The 23,538-nt window shown below is 36.4% G+C and overlaps 1 long non-coding RNA gene across 3 annotated transcripts in view; it reads left to right on the top strand.

Annotated features, from left to right (window-relative positions):
* Nucleotides 1-23,538, top strand: part of LOC140001398 (uncharacterized) — a 56,971-nt gene that overhangs the window by 1,975 nt on the left and 31,458 nt on the right. Inside the window, exons 2-3 of one of the 3 annotated variants that reach the window (XR_011806616.1) lie at nt 1,158-1,275; nt 20,564-23,237. This is a non-coding gene — a long non-coding RNA (uncharacterized lncRNA). Of the gene's footprint in view, nt 1-1,157; nt 1,276-5,682; nt 5,816-20,563; nt 23,238-23,538 lie in introns of those variants that run through there. The other 2 variants (XR_011806617.1, XR_011806615.1) reach the window with 2 other exon arrangements.

Genomic DNA, 23,538 nt, shown 5'->3' with positions numbered 1-23,538 from the left:
TACTGTAGTTACAGGTGTGGTGGATCCATATAGGCAGTAATATCAGGGCCGTGTGCTGTTTGCCACACAAAGTTCTGTGACTGTCATTCCAGGCTAGGCTGGATGCGGCTTTGAGCACCCAGGTATGGTGGTGGGTGTCCCTGTCCATGGTAGGAGAAGTGGAATTAGATGATATTTAAGGTCCTTTCCAACTCAGATCATTCTGTGATTCTGTGATTCTTGTATGCACATAAGGAGACAGCTGGTCTGTGAGTCAGTGGTGAATTAGGGGTATTATCCTGTCCTCTGAGGCAGTGCAGGGCTGGCAGATCATATGTGCTGTGCCTGTATAGACACTGCCTGACGGCACTGCTGTGGAGCACAAGCATTGGGGGTAGTCTGGTGTTTGTGTATGCTAGATTAGTTTACTGACATAAAATGAGTTATATTACAAATCCTTAGTAGAACTGATGAGTCTTGATGCTGAGGTACAGAAATCTGTGTGTTACCCAGAATGGGATCAGTCTTCTGCATCAGAATTTTGCAATTAAACCTCAAATGCAGATAACCAAACTAGCTAAAAATAAACATAAAATGCAGATCAAATATTACAATTACACTTTTTTGATAATAAGACAATACATAACATAAACAGTAGTACAGTACAGGATCTCACTGTAATCAATTCTACATACTTGGATTGTAAAGAAGAGGGGTACCTGTGCCTTCTGTGATGTTTGTTACAGTCTTTAATGTTCAATTTAGAGGTGACTCCACCTATGCTGTCAAACAGTGAATTGTTTTTGCTGCCAAAAATTCCTGTCCAATGACCGTGATGTGCTGCTTGTCTGTGGATAACCTTTCTTAGGCAACTAAAGCTTTTAAGGTGCTCATCAAGACAACTTAGCAATTTTTATTCAGATACAGATTCTTTAAGACATCTCAAAAACCATAGCATCTCAGTGATACTATTCTAGATGGAATTCAATGCAGTTCTTATATGTTCCTTGTCACAAAGACATTCTTCTTATAGGTTCACAGATTTCTCAGGGTCCCCGGAAATTCTTGCTATATAGCAATAGTAAAAAGAATATATATACTTAACACCTAACTATTATTTAAATATTACAAAAGTATATCCTTTTTATTGATGTGGATTCACATTTGATTTTTTTCAGATAATGGAAGCCCATCAGCCACACTGCCAAAGAAGAGAAGAATGAAGAATGGTTGTCCTTTGTAATTTTAAGAGCTCAACTACATCATGTACGGAGAGACATACTTGAACTGGCTTAGGTAAGCCTATGGACAACATCAGATCAGAGAGGACCCAGGGGCACAGGAGGAGTGAAGCGTAGCTGTATTACATTGTAATTCAATCATGCAAGGTAGATGGAGCTTATTTGGTCAGATGCGGCACTGCCCAGATGTAGTTTTACTGCTTGCAGACCTGAGCTTTTTGCCTGAATGTTGCCTGAAAGACATGTGGCAGTCACTGCAAAACCAGGGCTCTGATATGCAGTGTAGATGTGCCTTGTTCAAAGTCATCAGGGTCATGCACGTGTGAATCCATACCAGTATGAAATGTAAGCAGTTGAACAAATGTCAAGTGAGAAATGCAATATTTTTCTAAGTTGCTGATATTTAATAGGTTGTGTTTGAGATCCTCCCTTTGGTTGCTCAGTGTTGCTGAAAGCATTAATATCAGTCATACCAAGCATTTGACTTCCTTATCTGTGATTTTTTATTTTTATTTTTATTTTTTAAATTGTGAAATAGTTGACATCTTAGCAAGAAATTTGTGATATGTTGCTAATGTCTATTGGGATTAAAAACTAGGAAGCAGAACAATGTAGCATGAGTTTAGCTGAATGTGATTCAGCAGAAAAATGAAAACAATAGTACTTGAAATGCATGTTCATGAGAGAAGATTGGGTAGAATATGTAGACTGTGTATAGAGGAGATTGCAGAAACCTAGTGAATCACTGTGTAGGAAAGAGATGAAGAGTGTGGGAAATTCTTTAGATTGGAATTATAAAGGAAAAAATGGAGAATAGATATGACATGAAAAGTGTGGAAATGACTAGATAGTACACAACACAGAAATAAGAGAAGGGAACAAATAAAGTGAAATTGGATTTGGCAAAATGAGCATGAATGAGGAGAAAGAAAATGGACAATGGTAATAACAAGAAAATTATGTGAGGAATAAATTGTTTTATTTGATGATAAATCTGTTTCTTAATTTATGTCTCCTTTTGGTGGACTGTTTTGGATTAGGTTTCATTGAAATAGCCTAGCTGATTGTCTGTTTATTCAGCATAATTATGCATGGGGATTATTTCACCCTATTGGTCAATAATCCCATAAAACACAGGTTCACTTTTAATTTTATTAATCCCTTTTGCAAAATTCCTTTCAGCATATAGAGACAAGTAAAACAAACAAGTGCATTTTTTATGGTACACTTGTTCTTTGTTTTGTAGTAGCAGCAGAGGGTACCATTTTCATGAGGTTTCATGATTTGGTGATGTGTATGGATGATAGCTAATCACCCAGTGATACCAGAAGTACTGAATTCAGTTAAGAATGTGGGATGTATTGGATTGCTTTCCAGGACTTTTTGATGTGCTTCATGGACCTTTTTTACATGCAAGTTCATGAATTTTAGTCATTGAAGAATGCCAAATTTTTGTCTCCCATGTCTGGGAAACATATCTTTATTAAAAGCTTATTACTGAAAAACATTGTGCCTTTACACTTCTGGTTACTCCTTTAAAAACATAATTGTATTTAAAATTTGTTTTATAAATTTGTGTTGAAAATTAAATTGGAATTAAGAAAGCAGGGATGGGAGAACATGAAGATTTTCCTATTTTGCATGCCTTGAGTGAATGGTTTTACATCCAGGTATGGTATCGACTAAGTGTCACTCTCATATTATAGCTGTCTGCTGTGCAGGGCAGGACACAGAGTTTCAGGTGAAAATGTGGAAGGAAAGTTTATGAAATAGAACTCAGCCCACTTTCAAATCTCTGCTTCTCATTTCTGAAGCAGCCTTTGAGTCTAATGGTAAAGAATCATCTTCCTTCCCCTCTTTTGGCATTAGAAAATTGCCATGCATATTTTACAAAGAATAAAATGAGATTTCTTGATGTGCATGAATAATCCTGGGCAGGACTGCAAAAATCCAGATGCTCTGAATGCTTTGAGCAAGGTTTGAAGGGAAAACTATGCTACCCATCTCCTCATTAAGCAGTTATTTTCATATTCCTTTAGAAGGAGCTATCACCTTTTGTGAATTCACTCTATCTCAGTCAGAAAGGAGTGACTCTCTATCACAATTCCGTAAAAGAAGGATTCTGAAATTTCAGTACCCACATGGGCTGAACAAAAGGATGATGTGACATGTACACACATGAATGCCTGCCCCTGATCCCAAAGAAATCTGTCACCTGGATGTTTTGTGTGTAGGTCAGGTCTCAAAACAGAGGAGCTGAGATTTCTGGCTGCATAGAAACGTTCTCTGTTTCTGCTTCTTGTTATTTTGATGTTTCTTGCATTGAGTTTGTTCACTCTGGAGGCTTCAAAGCCTTCAGATCCTACATTTGCATTGTATAGATGCTCTGAACACTTTTGTCAATACCTTTACATCTGCAGACCTTCTTGTATAAGGGTATTCTGGCTTGTCATTTTGTCATTAGCGGTTCCTCTTGTCATGCTTGAATAACTCAGATAAATATCTTTTTGAACTGTAAACCTTTTGCACAAAGACTCTGTAAAGACTCTACATAAGATATAAACAATAACTGATAAGAAAAAACAAGCTAAAGTTTTTTTAACTCTCAAAGCAAAATGTTTCCTCTTAGAAAAATAGAACTGGCTATCTACCTACCTGCCTATTTAGAGATACAACAATAATTAAATGCTTCTGCGACCATCTCCAGAAACATACTAATTACTTCACCTTTCTCCTACCTGGAATGGAAGTTCCTAGGGACCCATCACACAAATATTGTCTACATGGGCAAGGTTTTTCCATGCTGAGGAGTGACTAATCAGACAATAGAAATGAGTCCGGAGACTTACTTGCTTTTGGAGGGGCTAATGGAGCAAATTAATTTGCTTTTCCTAAATAAGGGACTGAGATCTGAGGTGCACTTGAAGGGGATTTGAATCCCTGCTTTTAAATCAGCTTTCTCTGGAGTTTTAATGAACTGTTTTCATTGAGTAACAAAGTCTGTGAATAATGGGGGGATGAAAAATGATCAGTCCCCTGGATCATATGGTTTGTATTGCATAGTGTAAAGTAATTTGTGAGAGCAATATACACCTGTGAAATTGATATGTTGGTTTCTCTACATCATTCTTTGTGTGTTAATTTAATGGCTGGGACTATGAAGAGGGAGTAGGGGAGAGAAGGAATGCAGCAGGGAGGAGGGGTTCTCCCTGCACACAAGAGAGAGAGCATGTTGCAGTAAAGGTGACTAGTCTATGAAGGTTTGGACAGATTTGCTGAAGCAGGCAGCAGGGCTCAGACAGCATTAATGAGATTGTTTATTAGTACCGGATGAACAATTCTGCAACTCACTTGACAAATACCAAGCAAAAAGCACCACAGGGGAGTGTCCCACTGCCTTTAGCAACTCCGTGATCTATGGAATAAAATAATCACCGAAGAAAAACAATCTATTTTCCATCTATTGAGTTTTCTCTAACATGAAACTGCTTCTGTGAGAATTTAAAATCCAGGCTAACCCTGCATGAGTAAGAAGCATTGTTTAAAAATCAGAAGTCTGTGTTTAAAACTCAGAAGTCTCTGGTTAAAATAGTGGCATAAAACAGAAATGTTGTGACTGAATTAATAAGCCATGTATGCTGTACTACTGCATCCATTTCTTTTCTTTTTTTTTTTTTTTAGCTCTTTGTTTTGATTCTTAAATTCAAAAATGTTACCTTAGCTACGGCACTGCATCAGATCTCACTACTGCAAACTGTTCTGTTTTCTACAAGTGTCTACCATTCCTGCATGCCGCATTGTTTGAATCTGTTTGAAATAGATGTTTGTCAGCTAACTTCAGGGTGTTCAAAAGCATTCTTATTGGAGCACTTTTTTTTTCTTTTTACCTTCTTGAATGTATTCCTTTGGGGCGTCTGTCTGAACTAAGCTTTGTCTGTAGCAAATACACTTTTTGATATTTATCTACATAAACACACACACTTCTATGCACATGAAAGCTATGTGCTCGCATGTATTTAATGTACACATAGATTATCTTTCTTTTTCTTCCCACCCAGCAGCTCACCCAATCTAAGAGCAGCTTCATATACACTGGGAAAAGCAACAGCCTTTGCACAGTTTTTACCTTTTTCTTGTCAAGGCTGCAAGATTATTAGAAAAGTGAATGTGAAAGCTCCTTTTTCATCAAATTATGTGAAAAGTTACAGAAACGGAAAGGATTAAGTCAACCAGTATGTCATTTACTTTTCAAATTAGTAAACAGAGATGTTTCTTCAGCTGGTTGCTAACATGTTTCTGTGATTTCTCAGGTTACTTTTACTCAAAACTGAATCTCAAGATTATTTGTTAGGGAATACCAATTTTGTGGATTTTTTTCTAGTGTTTTTACCACATTTCTTATCCTGTTTTATGCTTCCTTTCTTGTGATGACCAGATGCTTCCTTGTGTCTCTTGACTCCAGCTTTGTGAACATCAGCTGACATTGTGATGATGAATGGTAATTGCTGATTGGATTCCTCCCTTTCCTCTCATTGACTGGGATGCCTGTTTCCATCACCATGCCAGTGAAAAAAGTATCTTCTAACTCAGGTGAAAAGGTACAGCACACATCTCATCTCCTACACTGTTGTCCTTTCTACAGCCTTCAAAGGCCTGTTAGTCATTCTTGATTTCTCATTAGGTTGCTGAAAGGATCTGCACATCAGAATCTTCTAGATAGACTTGAGTTATGTGGTTTTGAATTCAAAGTGTTCAGTACAACTTTAACAACTTTCAGTGCTCTCAAAGATTTGTCTTCCCTGACTCTCATATGCAGTGCAGAAATATGAGATGTTTCTATTCAGCAGAAGGGCTGTTGTGGTTGCTGACAACCAAAGTCTGTATCTAGAAGGAATTTCATCCCCACAAACAGATCTGAAGTTTTAGATTAGCAATGATGGATCAGTGATAGCACCTGTGTTGGTACACACAAGCCATCTATTTGGAAAGCTTTTGGTTGTCTGGTTCAGCATGAAGCAGTAACACATAGTAATTGCAGAAAGCTGGAACATCTGTTGGTTTTGGTGTCCTTTACCCATAGTGTTAAGGATGAGGTAACTGAAGTCAGTAAAAAATCCCCAAATGATTTGAATAGGTCTTAGGGTAGTACTTTAGATGATTTTAGATTTACATTGTAAATTAAGTTATCTACAAATCAAGTAACATATGCATGAAAGAAGAATAAACAGATGCTTTAATCTGGCATTTATTCAGGCATTTAACAAAACTTAAATATTTTGTTTACTTGATGTCTGTTTTGCAGGACAGCTCTCTTACGGTTACAGGGTGGTTTTCAATTTCTTTTTTCATCTTCACCATTGCAACGTGTCATTGAGCAATCCTATTTTTCCCCATGAATTTCTAGTTGAAGAAATTTGAGCTTTGACAGAAGTCTTAAATTCCAAATCTTCTTATGAGGAAAAATGGAATACATTCCATATGCAGAGGCAAAAATAAACTGTCTTAATCAAGTTTTGGCAATCTAATCAAAATACAGCAACCAGTTGTCATTAATCCAGTTACAATAATATTAGCACTATCAATTCAAATTAATATAATTATCATTGATAGGTTTCCATATCTTTAAAACTGTAAAAGAAGTCCCTTTTCACTGGTGCTGTGCTCATACCTCCAATATCCCAGTAGGTCATAAGGACATTGCATGTGACCTTACTGCAGCTGAGTGGGGTCTATTTGGCTTTACTTTTATGTGTTTCCTCACCACATGCTACTGCTCCCTGCTCCCACAGCCTCCCCCAGGCTCAGCCCCCCAGGGGCTCTTGTTTGCTGGGCAGTGACTCCCTGGCTTTGCCAGACCCTTCCCATGGAGGCACTGAGAATCAAAACTTAAGAAGTACGACAGATAGCACCTTTTTTTTTATTATTTAAATAAAATTTCTGGGTCAAGTGCTTTTAATTTAATACTATTTTTTTTTCCAAGATCTTAGCCCCATGCACATCAAAAGCCTAACAGATATCTGGGGACTGCTGAAGAGCCTCATCATTTCAGTCTGGGAGGACCACAGCAGTCATATAGGTAAACGTACCACATCAGCTCTGTGGCATTGCGTAACCACAGCTAATTGAGGATATGACTGTTAAGGTCTAAATGTTTTGAATATGTACTGATAATTATTGACAGTCGGTAAGACGTAACCATTGGAAATGTGTATTGTTAATGAGTGGCAATCTCATTAAGTGTTATTTTGTAGTTTGAACCTGGCCTGGCCCGATCAGTCTTCTAACTGTTTCCATCCAGATGGTATATATACCCCTGTTTTCAGTTGCAACACCAGTGTTGGGCAACAGTTGAGGGTCTGAAAGAGAATTTTACACTTAACCACATACTCTCAGGTTTAGCTGTCTGAAAGTTGGAAAGTTGGGTGTTCAGTTTGTGCAAGGCATTTATGGTACACCATAGTCAGTGAGGAAGGAAGGCCCATCAGGCAGTGAGTCAACCCAGCTGTCCTGGACACTGAGAATTGGATCTGCAGTCAATGCTTACATCTGTTCTCTGATTATAGAGAATGCTTATGTGCATTGTGTAGGTTTGGGACTGGACTGGACTAACAGTCAGCTGTGTCCTGTCCCTGAGGACTGCCTCTTTTAGGTAATTACATTTCATTTTAATTCTGGCCCAAGATACCTAAACATAAAACAGCCAAGATAGATTTCTCAGATTCATGCACCAACTAGCTGTGTCAAGATGAACATTAATTTATTTCAGTGGTCTGTTTGCTGGGAGCTTGGAATAGGAGCTTATTTGGTAGGAACGGGAGAAAGCCTTCTCCATTTTCTGGCGTGCCTGCAGCTAGGAAGCTGAACTCATTTTATTGAACCAAGTTCAGAGATTCATAGATTATAAATCCCAGGAGGAACCATTGTGGTCGTTTACTGTGACCTCCTCCATAACATAGTCCATCAGAGATTTTTGAATTAATTCCCATTTGAACTAGAGTGTTCCATTTAGAACAATGGCCAATCTTGTTGAAAGCGTTTGCAGAGATAAGTCTGCCATAATCAGTAGCAAATTATTTTAATGTTTTATTAGTCTTTAACTTTAGTGCTTTATATTTGATCTGAATTTGGCTTGCTTCACCTAGATCATTTGATCTCATTACAGAATTACCAACTAGACCTATGAATCTTCTCTTATGAAGTACCTGTTTGTCATGTAGGTACAGAGACTTTGAGCTTGCCATCCCCTAATCTGCCCTTTACTAAGACAGATAGAATAAAGTACTTACCGAAGGACATGTGCTGTGGGAAGTATTTTCCAATCAGTAATCTTCAATAAACATTTTCTGTTATTGACACCCTTATAATACTGCAGGTCTTGAAATTGGACAACACAATATCCCTGTAGGTATTTGCTCTACTGCCAAGTACAGAAATATGGATATCATACTTATTCCTAACAAATATCCTCTTTATTCATACAAAGTTTGTGTGTCTTCTGATTTTGAGCTCACTGTTTCATGTGGGGGTTGTGTGCAGATGGTTACATCTCTTAATGCCCATATCCTCAGGTAGGAGACAGATTCTCCCATTCTGTAAGTATGGCTACATTTGACCATATTGAATGCAGTAAGAAGTGCAAAAAGCCACACCAAGTGGCTTGCCCAGGTGCTCATTTTAGTAGGTGAGCCAACCTTAGTATTAGTGATCTGTCCATAGTGTTTGCCTTTTCATGCACACTTTCATGTCCTCTCTAAGTCTGTTAGTAATGTACTTATGCTTAATCATAGATATATCATACAACATACATTTAAAAATAACTGCTATCCACTCTTGAAGCAAATGATGATGTTTATTTTACCTTTTCTTTCTGGTGCACTTTAACTTTAGTTATCTCAGTTTTTAGTCTCCAGAGTTCCTCGTGGAATTGCAGTACCAAATTTTTTCTTCCCAAAGCTGTTTTGAAGCTCACAAGTTACATTTGCTCTGAAAAAGTTCCTCTTTTTTCTCTCTGTTGCTTACGAAAGAACTGAGGGAACCAAAGAACCAACAGATTAGATAGATGTTTGAAGCTTGAAGCTCTTCATACCCCTTTAACAAACTATCAGACAGTTTTAATCCTTTAATGGGTTTCACATTGGCTTTGTGTTGCTCTAATTTTGTAATCAAAATGTGGTAAGTCAAAGGCCTTACAGAAGTGTAAGAGTATTACATCAACAACACTAATCATCTGTAATTACTTTTATCAGTTTATTAAGACTTACAATGTGATCAAGAAGATATTAAGTTAGGTCTTTCCCATCATACACAGTTGGAAAGAATCCTATTGTGAATTGTTAATTCTATGATACAGAACTAGGTTTTTGCTACGTACCATGGTTAGAGCAGAAAGCCTGCTTGGGTAATAAAATAATCTTGAGATGTCAGCTTCCCTTCTCACCTCCATGGCGTGCAGGTGAACAAATTTTTCAGTGCAGTGTCCAAGAGCTGCTGGGAGGAGCAGGTGAAGGGGATTTGACAGTTCTTGTCTGGAGCATTGCATTCAGTGCAGGTCATACCCTTTGTCTTCCACTCAGGCCCTGTTTCTTCTGGTGAGTGCTATTGCATAGGAATGTGTTGGCATAATTTTCCCATCACCAGTATAAGTTGATTATTTCCTCAGTTCCACTTAGTGCATAAAGTACAGCAGTTCCAACAAAGTTAGTGCCAGACAAAGGTAGTAGTAAGCAGTTTAATAAGCAGATTAATTGCAAGGCTTAATACTGCAATATCCAGCCCACATGTGTGTATTTTTTTTTTTTTTTTTTTTTGGTGACATATGGTGATTTGGTTATCATCGCACTTTGTGAATGTTAGCTGTATTTATGCAAGTTGTTCTTTGAAATATTTTAACGTTTTGGGCCATTTCCTTCTAGTCTTTCTTCTTCGATAGATGCAGCATTTTGTTAGCCTAGCATAAAGGCCAGCAGAAATTGCCCAAATCTCTTGTTGCTCTACAGAATGTACCTGATTGTGCCATGAGATAACATTGCTTTGGGAACCTTCCCCTTATCACAGTTTTGCTCAGTCTCATGAAGACAAATTTTCAGGGCTGAACAGGAAGCATGAACATTGACCGATCAAATTTAATGACAATGCTGTGCTTTTGCATCTCATCCATGAGCTAGAGACAACTCCTTTATTACTTACTTGCATTTGGAAAGGTGAATTATTAATGTTTCCATACCCAGCATCCAGTTATAAATGTAGCATCAGGGCAAATAAGACAACATGAAGGGCATTCTTGTCTAGTGCCATCATTATTGCATGTCTGGTGCTACAAGGCTTGGGATTGCTCAGCCACTGCAGACATCCCATTCACCATTCTGTAGTCACTACAGAGGTTGCATTTACCACAGGCAACTTAAGGTGTCCATTGCCTGTACTCATTGATCCCAGTGAAGTGCAGAGCCCTGGATATCTCTCCAGTGATAATTCCTTGACAGAAATACCTCAGCAACGAGGTTGTCACAGCTTTCTTCTGTGCAGTTAACTTTGAGGCTTCCTCTTACTATGTTTAATTATCACTATGTTTCGTTAGTGGCTTTCAGTGTCTTTTGTGTGTGCAGTGACTGAAACATTCATCCAGTGAAGACATACCCACAATCATTCATAACATCTACACTTTATGAAAGGAATTCGGTTGAAAAACTATAAATTTCTATTAATTATTCTCAAAACCAAAAACAAAACAGCACATGCAAAACAGTAAAATTTCAATTGTTTTTCACATGCACAATAATGTTAGAATATTGTTGCAGGTATACATGCAATGTAGTTCACTGAACAATATGTTTTCATGAAGTGAATTTTAAAACCGATGAGAAAGTAGTGGCAAAAACTCATTTCTGATTCTGCAAACACAATCAGTTCTTTGTGTGTGATGGAGCAATCAGTGAACAGAAATTTCACAATGCAGCTCCTTTGAGCAATCTTAAGAAAACGTATAGTTTGAATTATGAATATTCAACAGTCCATAAAATATCACAGTTAAGGACTCTTCTAATATGTCTGAATTATGAATAGTTCCAGGAAAGGTGGCTCACAGAAAAGGAACCTAAATTTGTCAATTCATTCTTACACCATTATATGCTAATATTATTACATGCAGTTTGTATTCTACATCTCATACTTTCTTAGCTCTTTCATTCCTGTGATCTAAAAACATTTAAGAAAAAATGTACAAAAAATGTATTTCATGAAGTAAATAAACTTGTTTGAGAATGAAATCTACAGCAGATGTTGTAAACTCAATTTCAACCACATAAAATACATCTCTAGGTGGCAATTACCACATAGTGCCATGTTTTAATAACATGAAAACATACTCCACAGGACACAATGAATGGATAGCTACAAACAGATAAAAGTGCTGAAATACAGCATAGTCATTGTCTGCAAAGAGGCAGTGCCTGCCAAAAGAGACACCTTCAAGGTCCAGGGAGTGAACTACTACATCTAGAATAGGTCAGAGCAATTTTGACGAAGTTCTTTTTTGACACTAAAAAGCTATTTTGTCAAAACCCAAGTTTTTCTCAGAAATAATTTCAGCTGAAGTTGACTAGGAGGATTTCAGAGGAACCTAAAAAAGGTTCCAAAGGGATTACTAACACAAGCTCCATTTCCCATATTGTGAGATATCATCCCTTCCCTGTATGCTCCTCCTTTCTAGTGTGAGAGACCCCACAGAAAGGGGAAGGTACTGGTCAGCATAACAGGGAGGATTGTGCTTTCGCAGCCCTCAGTTGAACCATAGTTTCTGGCCACTGCTGCATGCTGAGTCCTGTACCCTTTTGGTCATTCCTAAAGAGCCTCATGGTCTTGTACACTGATGATCTCCACGGATTTTCTTTTGCTTTCACCTCTACCCATCAGCTGGACCCTGAGGTGCTGGCCCAAAGAATTGCAAATAATGGCATCCCCTTTAGTTCAGTGGAATTACTTCAATTTTTTAAATTGTGAGTAGCAGTTAATTGTGCTATCTAATAACTCTAATAATTCTTAGCACTTTCATAGAACTATTCATCTTCAAAGAGTATCACTAACATTAACTAATTAATTTTCCAGTTTTTGACTAAGACAGGTTTGCAAGCTGTGATCATGCAGACCACCTAGGTAATTATAATTTTCTTTGCATTGAAGATTATTCCAAAGACAATTTTTGTTATTTTAGGTGCAGTCTTGCAAATGCTAATTTGATCAGATAAGAGTTAAAGCTGAAATGATTAAATGATGGAATTTCTGTTTTAAAAACTTCAAGAGCGGCATGCTAGTAATCCTTATTGAAAAAGGACCTCTTTCATCTAAAACTTGACTATTAAGTACTGAAAAATAGTGCTAAAGGACTGGTTTTGACAGAGTCTAGGCACAGAGGGAAAATGGCTGAATCTAACTTTTATACTATCAGAAAATGATTAAATTAAATATTCAAAGTTGCACCGGGGCTTTTTTTGGTTCACAGCAGTCTTTTGAGAACATTTTCCACAATGATTTTCAGCACACCATTAAGTAGAAATTGGTCCTTTTCACCTAAAAGAAGTACAAAAGCTGCAGTTTGCAATAAATAATTTGGTCAAGATGCATAATGTATGAGCCACTGTTCTACCAACCACAGCTTTCTTGATTATTGACTACATCTATTACTCTAGTGATTATTGCTTCTTATTTAAGGGATAGCAAGTGGTTAAATTAAGAGAGTTAACTGCTTTTTTACCTCCACCCTAAGATAATAACAATTAAATAATATAAGGTACTCAAAATGAGCAATAGTTCAGGTTCCTTAAATGTCTTTTGTGTCTTCCCTCCAGAGACAAGCACAACGAGGTGAATCTCATCATTATTTGTCTTTTCAAGGGCAAAGCTGTGATAGACAGGGCTTAATGTGTATCTTGGTAGAATTGGATTTGATCCTCAGGGCTGGGCCAGAGGGCTGCTTTGTTAGATTTGTTAGATTTACTCTCTCTCCCGCGCTCTCTCTCTACCACAAACAAAATTACCTCTTGGAGGCCTGCATCAACCTCAGCATCCTGAGACTATCTCCTTTTCTTGATTTCAGTCACATCTAAATCAGTTTAAACTGTCGACACAATGATTTGTGGAGAGACAGGGATTAAGCAGAAGGGAGATTAACACAGTTGTCTGTCTTCTTCGAAATAATATACCTGCTGACAGTAAGGGCATTCTTCAATTTACATAACTTAGCTCACAAGGAAGGCTTTGTGGTTGTTATTGGGTTGCTTTTTTGCTATAAGCAGTACAAACTCGCCTGCCCCCTGCACATTTAAAACCTTGACAGTCCATCTCTTCAATTCCTGTAAGATTGAGAGACATGCCCTCTTCTTTTTCTAGGTGGAAGGAGCTTCTTTGGTCTTTGAGTAAAATGCATTCAAATAGATTATTTAAGAAATATGTATTAAATTCTCCTGGAAAGAAGATGAACTTCCAATTCCCCAAAGAAAATATTTACATTCCAATAGAGTCCAAACTCTGTGAACAATTGTTTTGAAATAGAATCACAAACTCCAAGTTTTTCTTTCATTTGCTGGTAGAAATAAGCAGATAACTTATTCTTCTAATTGGAAAAAAAAAAAAGAAAAGTATGCAATATTCAGATTTCATACTTACCTAGGTAGTTCTTGACAGCACTAACAAGAATTAGTTGGGTGGTGTTTTGTGCTTAGCCTCACTCTGGTGGAGAACAAAGGACTGCAGAAGAACAAGAAGACTATCATCTAAAAATGGGAATATGAATGTGTATTTTTCTCATACTTCCTATATTTTATCTTTGTTCTGCTATAAAGGATGAGGCACAGAGATTTTTCTTATGTAGGTACAGAGCTTTGTAAAAGAATCTTGATTTAAATTAGGAACTGCATTGTGAGGTAGCATTATGCAAGTTAAGGAAAAGCACAAACTTCATGCCAGCAAATTGATAAATGTACTGTCACAGCTGCATAAACTGGAAGAGCTGCATATGCAGGAAAAAAGGAAATAATTACATTGAGTAAAAAAGACAGTAGCTTCCTAGGTGTGAAACTTTTCTTTTTTGTACCTTCTATTTTTATGTGAAATCTCACATAAAAGCTGCTTTATGATTCCTGGGTAATATGCTGTTCTGTTAGGATGAGGGATCTTATGTAGTTATCTCTGGGAGTCTAAGCATTTTAAAAACATCTGTTGCACCAGCACTGGGAGAGTTTTTCCATTACTGAGTTCCAGCTTGCTGCTCATCACATTGCAGAGGAGTGAAGGCAGAGGAGCAGGCAGAAACTTTCTATTCTTTTCATTTCTCTCTCTGTCTCATTGAAATGCTAGACAAATTTTGTAATATGTTGTAGGGTATTTTTAATATTAACAATTAAAATAATATTACCAACTAAAAGCAGTGGCTTAAATAAAGTAAGAGACAATCAATTTCTTAAAGTATTTCCTGAATCAGATCTGAAAAAGATAATCTAAACCTGTTTCTGAGTTTTGAAGAAATTTGGTTGTTTCTCTCTCTCTCTTTTTTTTTTTTTTTTTTTTTTATGCTTAATGATTATCTTTGAGTTTTCACAGTTGCATCGTGACTCAAGAGACAGGTTCTTCTCCTGAAGTTTCCAGCTAAAATTAATAGGTGTAAATCATTCAGAATTTGTAGTCAAGAAATTTCAGACGGGTATCCAAGCTTTGAGGTGCTTATCAAACTTGAACTGCATCTTTAGATTTTATCCATCATTGGTAGAAATTCCAATAGAAATTGTGATAAAACACAATTTTTAAATAGCTTCTGTGATGTAACATTTTATTTACTTACGATTTGTGAGTATCAACGTTTCTTTGAGGGAGTAAAGGTGAAGGCTTTATTCCCAGGTGTGTGTAAGTCAAGACACTGAGCTGAGAGAGATCATCCCAGTGGATAATGGTGTCCAGGAGGAAGTGTCCTGGTTTTGGCTGGGAGAGAATTAGTTTTCTTGGTACGTGCTCATATGGTGCTGTGTATTGGATTTTTGATGAAAGCGGTGCTGATAACCCACAGATGTTTTAGTTGTTGCAGAGAAATGCTAACACAGAGCCAAGGAGTTTTCAGCTCCTTGTGCTACCCTGCCAGTGAAGAGGCTGGGGGTGCACAAAGATCTGGGAGAGGACACAGCCAGGACAGCTGCCCCAGACTGGCCAAAGGGATACTCCATACCTTATGATGCCATGCTCAGCAATAAAGCTGGGATGAAGAAGGAAGAACTGGGGACGTTTGGAGTGATGTTGTTTGTCTTCCTAATAAACCATTTTCTGTGATGATCCCTGCTTTCCTGGAAGTGGCTGAACACCTGCCTGCTGATGGGAAGAAGTGAATGAATTCCTTGTTTTGCTTTGCTTGCATGCACAGCCTTTGCTTTACTTAGTAAATTGTCTTTATCTCAACCAATGGGTTCTCACACTTTTACCTTTCAGATTCTTTTGCCCATCCCACTGAGGAGATAGGAGTAAGTGGATCTGTGGTTCTGACCTGCATGGTGTGCAGAGATAACATTATCAGTGACATATCGTTATGCAAGACACTCAGTGCACTCCAAAGCCGCGTGAATTTTCTGTGAATCTTTCCACTGATTTAGCTCAGTTTTGGATAAGATCTGTAATGTTTCTGACTATTCTTGTTCTTTTTTTTTTTTTTTTTTCATACCAACTAATGCTGGTCTGTTGATGGTTGAAAAAGATTTGAATGAGAAAAGAGAAGCTGTGTCTTACAGAGGGTTAGCAGAGGTACGGTAGAGACAGAAAACTTCACTAGAAGTGACACACAATGATTAACAGAGGTAGAATACTTGATGACTATCACCTTGAAGAAAAAGGGACTTGGGCAGCCACATGCCTTCTAGTACATTCTAACTACAGTAAATGTAATTGTGTCTGTAGGTCAGATCTCATTTTTAATTAATTACATTGCTGAATTGCTGAATTGTGTGTTTTTAGGAAAGACAGTCTGAATTTTAGCCTTAAAATCCTAAAAGACTTCCTTCTAACTAAATAAACCAGTCACAAAGAATAGGGCACCTCTATAAATTATCCTGAAATTCCACTTATGGGAAAAAATGATCTGAAAATTACCTTGTATTACCACAGATACAAGAAGAATCAGAAATGCCAAGAGGATGCTGAAGAAGGCTACTGAATAACTGTCCCTGTCTAGTTTAACCTATTAATTCATTTACTTTCACTTTTTGGCTTTTCAGAAATAATTCCAAACAACCTCTTGACGGGAAAGTATTCATCATTCCTTTTTAATGCATGAAAGAATGTCTGGTGTTGCCACCCATTCTATGACATGGAAGGATTTTGGTTTGTTTGCTTTTAGACACATTTGGTTTATTGTGTGCAGGTTTAGAAATATATGGAATTTTGTTTATGCTTGCAGTACCTAATCTAAAATGGAGAGAGAAAAAAAATTTCCTTCTAAACTCATTCTGCAAATTAAACTGCTCACAGTATTTGTGGGAGTAAGAAATTGCATGAATCCCCAGTGTGAAGAAGCACTGGGATTAAATACCAAACCATTCACCTTCCTGTGACTTCATATCAATGGGTTAAATGCGATAAACGGTTTATGTATTCACATCATTTTAAGCTGCTGGGTATATCTGCTGAGTGAATACATTTGCTGTTGTTTTTTCGGCTCATCAGTAAATCTAGTACAAATTCGATAGTGTACCAGTTGGATTTATATTGCTGCAACAGATAGAGATTATTACTGATGCCAAGAAGACTGATTTTCTGCTGATTTGATTAGGAGAGTAGCTGTGCAAAACTACATATTCATATGTAAGAGCACTATAGTCCAGTAGAAGCCCGTAGAAAGGAATTTCACATTGGATCTCAAAAAACACAGACGAGTTATTGCTCTATCCTACTGCATCTATTAGAGAATTCATACAAATTCTTTAATTAGCCTCTTCATGTGTGCTAGGAAATGGGCTTTCCATATTAACCAGGGAAATGTCAACTGAAGGCTATAGGGGCTAGTGCTAATAAGGTTAATGAATAGCTGGCCTGAAAAGCAACAGATGGGCCTAACAGAGCGAGAGCCTTAATGGCATTTATAATGCCTAGGGTCAACCGCAGTTTATCTTCATTTTTTTCTCATTTAAAATATTCCAGAGGAATAATAAAGTAAGTTTAAATTTTTCCCTACAGGGAGATGAAATTTTATGCAGCACTGTTTATTGAATGTCAATGTGTTTGGTTATAAACAGGGGACTGCTGCACTGAGCTAAAACTGTAGTTGTGTATCTGTATTTGCATTTACAGAGACTTTTTTCCTTCAGATCATTTAAAAGAGTACTCTCTTTATCAACTGCTGCTGAACAGTTTTTCTTGCTGAAGATGGGCTAACACAGAAGGTCAATCTCTGGTCATATATTGTAGCTGGATGCATGTCTATTATGCTAAGTTTGAATAGAAGAATTGTAAGGGTAGAGTTTGAATGACCTGTATAGTAGTCTCCCCAGAGATAACAGAATTCATACTCATTATTATGGAATATGTCATGTAATAGAATATGATAGAAATGACAAAAATATATGATAGAATTCATGAGCGTTTCCAGCTGTAGCAGAAAATGTTTCTGATCAAAATGTTTGAGTTTAATAATACTTCTGTGACCTCATTGTCTGTCATCTCAAATATATTAGTTTTGCCCTGGTAGAAATAAACTGCATAGGAGGCAATTGGTATAGTCCTCTGCTCTGAATACAGTCTTGCAGTCATGTAAACCAAAGTTAATGCACACCTGTGTAGCCTAAATTTAGTATACAAGGTCTGAAGTCACATATTAGTTAAAATAGCAAAGTATAACAATGAGGGAAATTTTAAGACTTGTTCTAACAAAATTAATTACTTGAATAGTGATTGGGGGAGGGGAGGGCAGACAGAAATCTCTGCTTTCTTATTTAGCTTATAGCTCTGTAAAACTACTCATAGTAAATATATGGATCCAAAGTAGCTTTATCTATGCAACTCACTTTCATACCTTGGAAATACACAGAAAGAGCGAAGATATTTTTAAGAGGTAATGTATTTAAGTTTGAGGATTTATGATAGAGGGTAAGACTGTTCAGAGTACGCAGTCCTGAGCTGGAGTTGTGAAGTTTACCACTTAAGATGTTTTGAAATGATCCCCTTTATGCTTCTTTACTGCTCCTGTAACTCTGTGATGAAACTCCCATTGACTTTAATGGGGGCAGAGATAGGCCAAAACTGTAGGCTTTTGAAAATCTCACTTTATATCAGTTTTTAAGATGCTATTGGATTGTTCATAATAAAGACTATTGATTAAACTATGAATTCTTGTAGTTTCCAAAGTATCTGATGAAATTCATCTCACCCAGTATTAGAGGTCTAAAAGTTAGGTGTTCAAGTTAAGGCCAGATAGTGGATTATTCAAGACAGATCTTTCTGCTGAGGTCATCCAGCAAAGAGCAGAAAAGCAATTAATTATGTAAGATATAATGACAGAATTAATTCTCTTATTCATGGTAAAAAAAGGTTTCAATATTTCTGACATTTTGAGTTGTAGGGATCTGCTTTATAATAGTGCCAATATAAACATGCACGTGATTTGTCAAAATTTTCAGATGTCAGCTTAATTTACAAATAACTTTGGATATTTTGTTAATGAATATAATATTCTGCATACAATATAGAGTGCTTTAGTGCCAATGAACTGTAAGAGAGATTCATCTATCTCTGAATAATTTACTAATTGTTCTACCATCTCTATAAATTTGGCAAAAGAAAGAAAAATATTACTGCATAATTTATGTAATGAATTCTACAGAACTTGTCAAGCAGTGTTTAATCTGATTTGCTCACTGATAGCTATGGACTGGAGTAAAACTTGTCCCAAAAGCAGGAACATCCAATCCTTTTGGTGCCACTTCATCATAGAAAGACCTATCATACCTACTTGTGATAGATCTATATTGTTTACTGGTCGGCAGATAGGACTGCCTTTGTACAGTACTTGCAAGTTTGTATAGATATGGGAGGAGTGAAATCTACCAGCTTTTCCCTTGAGCACCATAGAACTTCTGTACTTCATTAAACAGGTGATTTTTACCCTCTTTTGTGCTTTCTACTGTACAGTGACACTGGGGCATGTAATAGAAAGTTGCCACTTGGCTTCTATAAAGTAGCACTGAACATTCCCTGATGTATTTTAAGAAGAATCTTTTTTGTTGTTTAAGTGTACGGGTGACATCTTACTTCTCAGTAATTGAGTCTTATAGTTGGAGTACTGCCCGTCCTCTGAATCACCTGCTACTTTCATTTAAATCAAGTTAGTTTTACATAGTTTTTTTTTTTTTTTTTTTTTTTTTTCTAACTGGAATTCTTCAGATATTAGGTTTAAATATATTTTTGTCTAACGAGCTCTTTATTCATTATTTTAAATGACACAGAATTTACTTTGTAATATTGATAGACTGTAAATTTCAGAGAGGATTTCTAATGTTTAACTCCAGAGAATCACTTGGCAATCACATGAAAAGAGACGATAAGCCACTTACTGAAAAATAATTTAACTGATGTTCTCTAATAAATAGATGTAACATTTTTTTTAAAAGCAAAGCTAATCTTAATCTTACCTTTTTTTTTTTTTTCCCCTGCTTGATAGAGAAGACAATATCTTTTTCACTGTCTTGGGTGTAAAATGTATGGTACATTTATGAGTAGCTGGAACTCTGCCTGCATCAATTTAATATATGAGTGATCACTGCTCGTTTATATACTTTCTATTGTTCAAATCTTGCTAGTGTTTAGCATTAGAGAATTAGTTATGTTTGTGTTGCATTATAATTCTACTGAATATGCTATATAATTCTACTGAAATTGGGTAGATGGCACTGTTGGATTGCTGATAAACCATCTTGAGACTGAATCCTACATTGCTACTTTTCAGAAGGATATTATTACTTGCTTTAGAACTGTTGCTTTAGAGAGCTTGATAGAAACACACTTATTTTAGCCTGTATTTTTTCAGCAGTGGGAGTCAAAGTACCAGTCTGGTTGTTGGGCTGTATTTCTCTCCCTTCTATTTGCTCCTGATGGTTGCATTAAGACTTACAGGGGATATACCAAGGTATAGGTGTCCCTTACTTCACATTAAAGTCTTTTTGTTTAAAGCAGATAGGAGAGAGAATTCTGATTCTTTCTTCCTGTATCATAAGCTAGAGCATTCCATGTTGTGTTACATGCACCTTTTATATTACATTTATCCCTTTCTTTGAGGTCTTAAGAATTATGACAACCTCCTGTGAAATTGCCTGTATTTACAGATGAATTGACTGTGATCATCTGAACCAAATTAAAGGCTAACTTTTCCAGCTTGTGCTGTAGTTTAAGACCAAACAAATCCAAAAGAGCTGTTGGAACTAGTCCAGGTAGGTCCATTAGATTTTTAATGCAACTTTTTCAGGAATATTAAAATGAGAATTTTCTTGATATATTATCTAACACATGACTTGGAATATAACCAAACAAATGATGCCAAACAATGAGCAACAGTGAGATGACGCATTTATCCTTGAATATATTACAATGTTGCTGAGTAAAAAGTACATTAAAGAGTTATTTTTATGCACAAGTGGTATTCTGTTATAAAAAAATCTGCATACCAGTTGTGAATTCTTGATTGTTACAGCAAAAAACAAAACTAGACAGAGACTTGTTGAACATCTGTTTTGTAATATTAATTTAGTCTGTGCCATGTCATTTATTCCCATTCTTCTCAGCATTTCAATGAATTAGCACCACAGTAGAAGACTTCTGTAAGTAGCTATATGTATAGTATTATAAAATATTTTCTCATTTTTTTCCTCTTATATAATTGACTATAATTGTGCAATTTCTGTGATTTCAAATCATAATTACTGCTCCTAAAATTACCAAATGCACTCATTCCCCTTAGAAGAGCTAAGCAACAGTTTGGAGGAGGTAATGGACTTCAAAAGGCAAAGTTGCTGCTATAGGTGTATAGCTTGAAATGTATCAGCCACCACTAGAGTTTTCCATGATGATAATGGGTGAACAACCTGGCACTGAGTATTATTAGTGACTGTCTTCTTTCAGGATTGTTTTATTTGGGAAAGGTAGGAATAGATCTTCCCTATTGTGAGGAAAAAGTGGAGAGAACAACACAAAGTGGGAACATTCCCTGCAAATTTTCTCATGGGAAACTTTTATCCATTTTGTTCCTTCAAAAAGCAAAAGGTCTGTTCTGGTGGAGACTTTACATTACAGGGACTGCCTCCAAGAGCTCTGAAAGTTGTCAGGAGGCCAGGGCATCCCTGTGATCCTCTGCCTTCACTTTTCTATGTCTATTAAGCATCTTTTACTGTCTGTCAGAAGATTTTCAGAAGCACTATTCTTGCTTGGTAATGGCAGCTGGATCCAAGATCCTGAGTTTCAATTATATTTAAAAATATAGAAGAAAGCACTATTATTTTCAAGTAAAATTGGTAATGAGATACAAGAAGACTTGCTATGCCTGAAGGCTACCTCCTGGCCTGCCCATTTGGTTTTTGATCCCATGCACATTCTTGTGTATTTACCATTCTCTGCATGGTAGCTGGAGAATTAAGACAGATACCATCTTCTCTTGCCAAGGCTTTTCTATTTCTGGTCTGTACATCCTGTTATATAGTGTTCTTGTGGTAATGAATTAAGTCTTGGTTATTTTAATAGAAATATAATTAGAAATTAAAAAAGATGCTAGTCGAGTGTGGGAATAAATCATCAGGACTGCACATGCTCAGTGCAGAGTAAAATTTATTCGCATTGAGTCAAGTCACATAGGGAAGTAAATTTTTCTTCAGCTAAAAGTATGTGTACAACAATAAAACATACCTATTATTCAGGTCTTATGAGGCTTTGTAATTTCATGTCTGCACAAAGTCGGTAGGCTTTTGCAAGAATACAAATGGACTGCACCTAATTCAGCAACTCTGTTCCAAGAGAACAATACTCTAAAGGTATCATATGATATAACAAAAATCAGATTATATTGGAGGGTTTGAATCTTTGATGAAATGAAAAAACAATTTTGCTGATGACTTTTGCTGCTTTTGTTTCAGGATACATTTTTCACTTGAAAATTAGTGTCTAGTGGAATAAAACTATTATTATTAGGGGAATGTACACTGCATATGGTATAATACCTCAATATAACTTCTTATTAGACCAGATTAATTCTAAATTAATTGTGCTAAAAACAAAACAAAAAGTATTGGTTGTTTGTTATAAAGTTTTATAACTTTAAAAAGTATACATGATTTATGATTAAGAAATGCTGTCTCTGCTTCAAGTGTGTAATTAAAATAATTGCAGAATATGGACCTTTGTAGACAAAGATTTTAACCTCTACAAGCATATATAATAGATGCTTCTCACCTAAACATGTTCTAGATGACCAGTTGTGCAATATACTGAAGTATCAACTGCTTCCATAACTAGATGCTTAATGTTCATGGAAAAAAAAAAATTACTTGTAGACATTTTAAAAAAATCTGCTCATTTAGGTGAAATAAAACAGGTTCTAGGAGTAATTGGGGACTACTTCACTGCCTGTAAGAATTCATCAAGGCAGTCTTTTTGCCTAATGATCCAGCCGTGGTTATAAATTACTGGACCATTGTAGATTCAACTGGCTTTTGTTTCAGCAAAAGAGAAAAAGAAAAGGTGCCTTAGAAAGAAAAATAATTACCTGGTATTTTAAATAAGGTTTAAAATATTTTAATAACTTTAAAAATGTGAATTGTAATTACTTTCCGTTGATATCTCTGCTTATTATCTTAGAAACACTTGATCATTTCCCTGAAAGCAGATGAGCCTGAGATGTCTCTGTCTTACATTTCTAAAGAGGGAGCTTTCCAGTAGCTCATGTCAGATATTCGGATTTACAGGAGACTGTGAAAAAATGTTTCAGTGTAAAATATTCTGTTTAGGACTTTACTGAAGTAGTAGTGAAAATTTTTGTTCAAATGAGTGAAACAAAATAAAGAACTTAATACTGAAATCCTACTACATGTCTACAATGACTACAATGTCTCCATCCTGTTGCATGTTGAATTTAGTGAAAAAAGCAACTTCTGTCATAAATGAGGATTGAGATTTGAAAAGCTGGTAAAGTCTGATAGTGGCAGGAAAATCTTTGCTATGTTCAGGACAGATAAAACTATAAACTACCTCAGTGAGAAACACAGTGGAACTATTAGAGCCACAAATTAGAAATAAGTACAAAGAAACATATTTC

This window comes from Anas platyrhynchos, chromosome 1 (genome assembly GCF_047663525.1).
Source record: "Anas platyrhynchos isolate ZD024472 breed Pekin duck chromosome 1, IASCAAS_PekinDuck_T2T, whole genome shotgun sequence".
NCBI lineage: Eukaryota > Metazoa > Chordata > Aves > Anseriformes > Anatidae > Anas > Anas platyrhynchos.
This window is presented reverse-complemented; position numbering and strand designations above follow the sequence as displayed.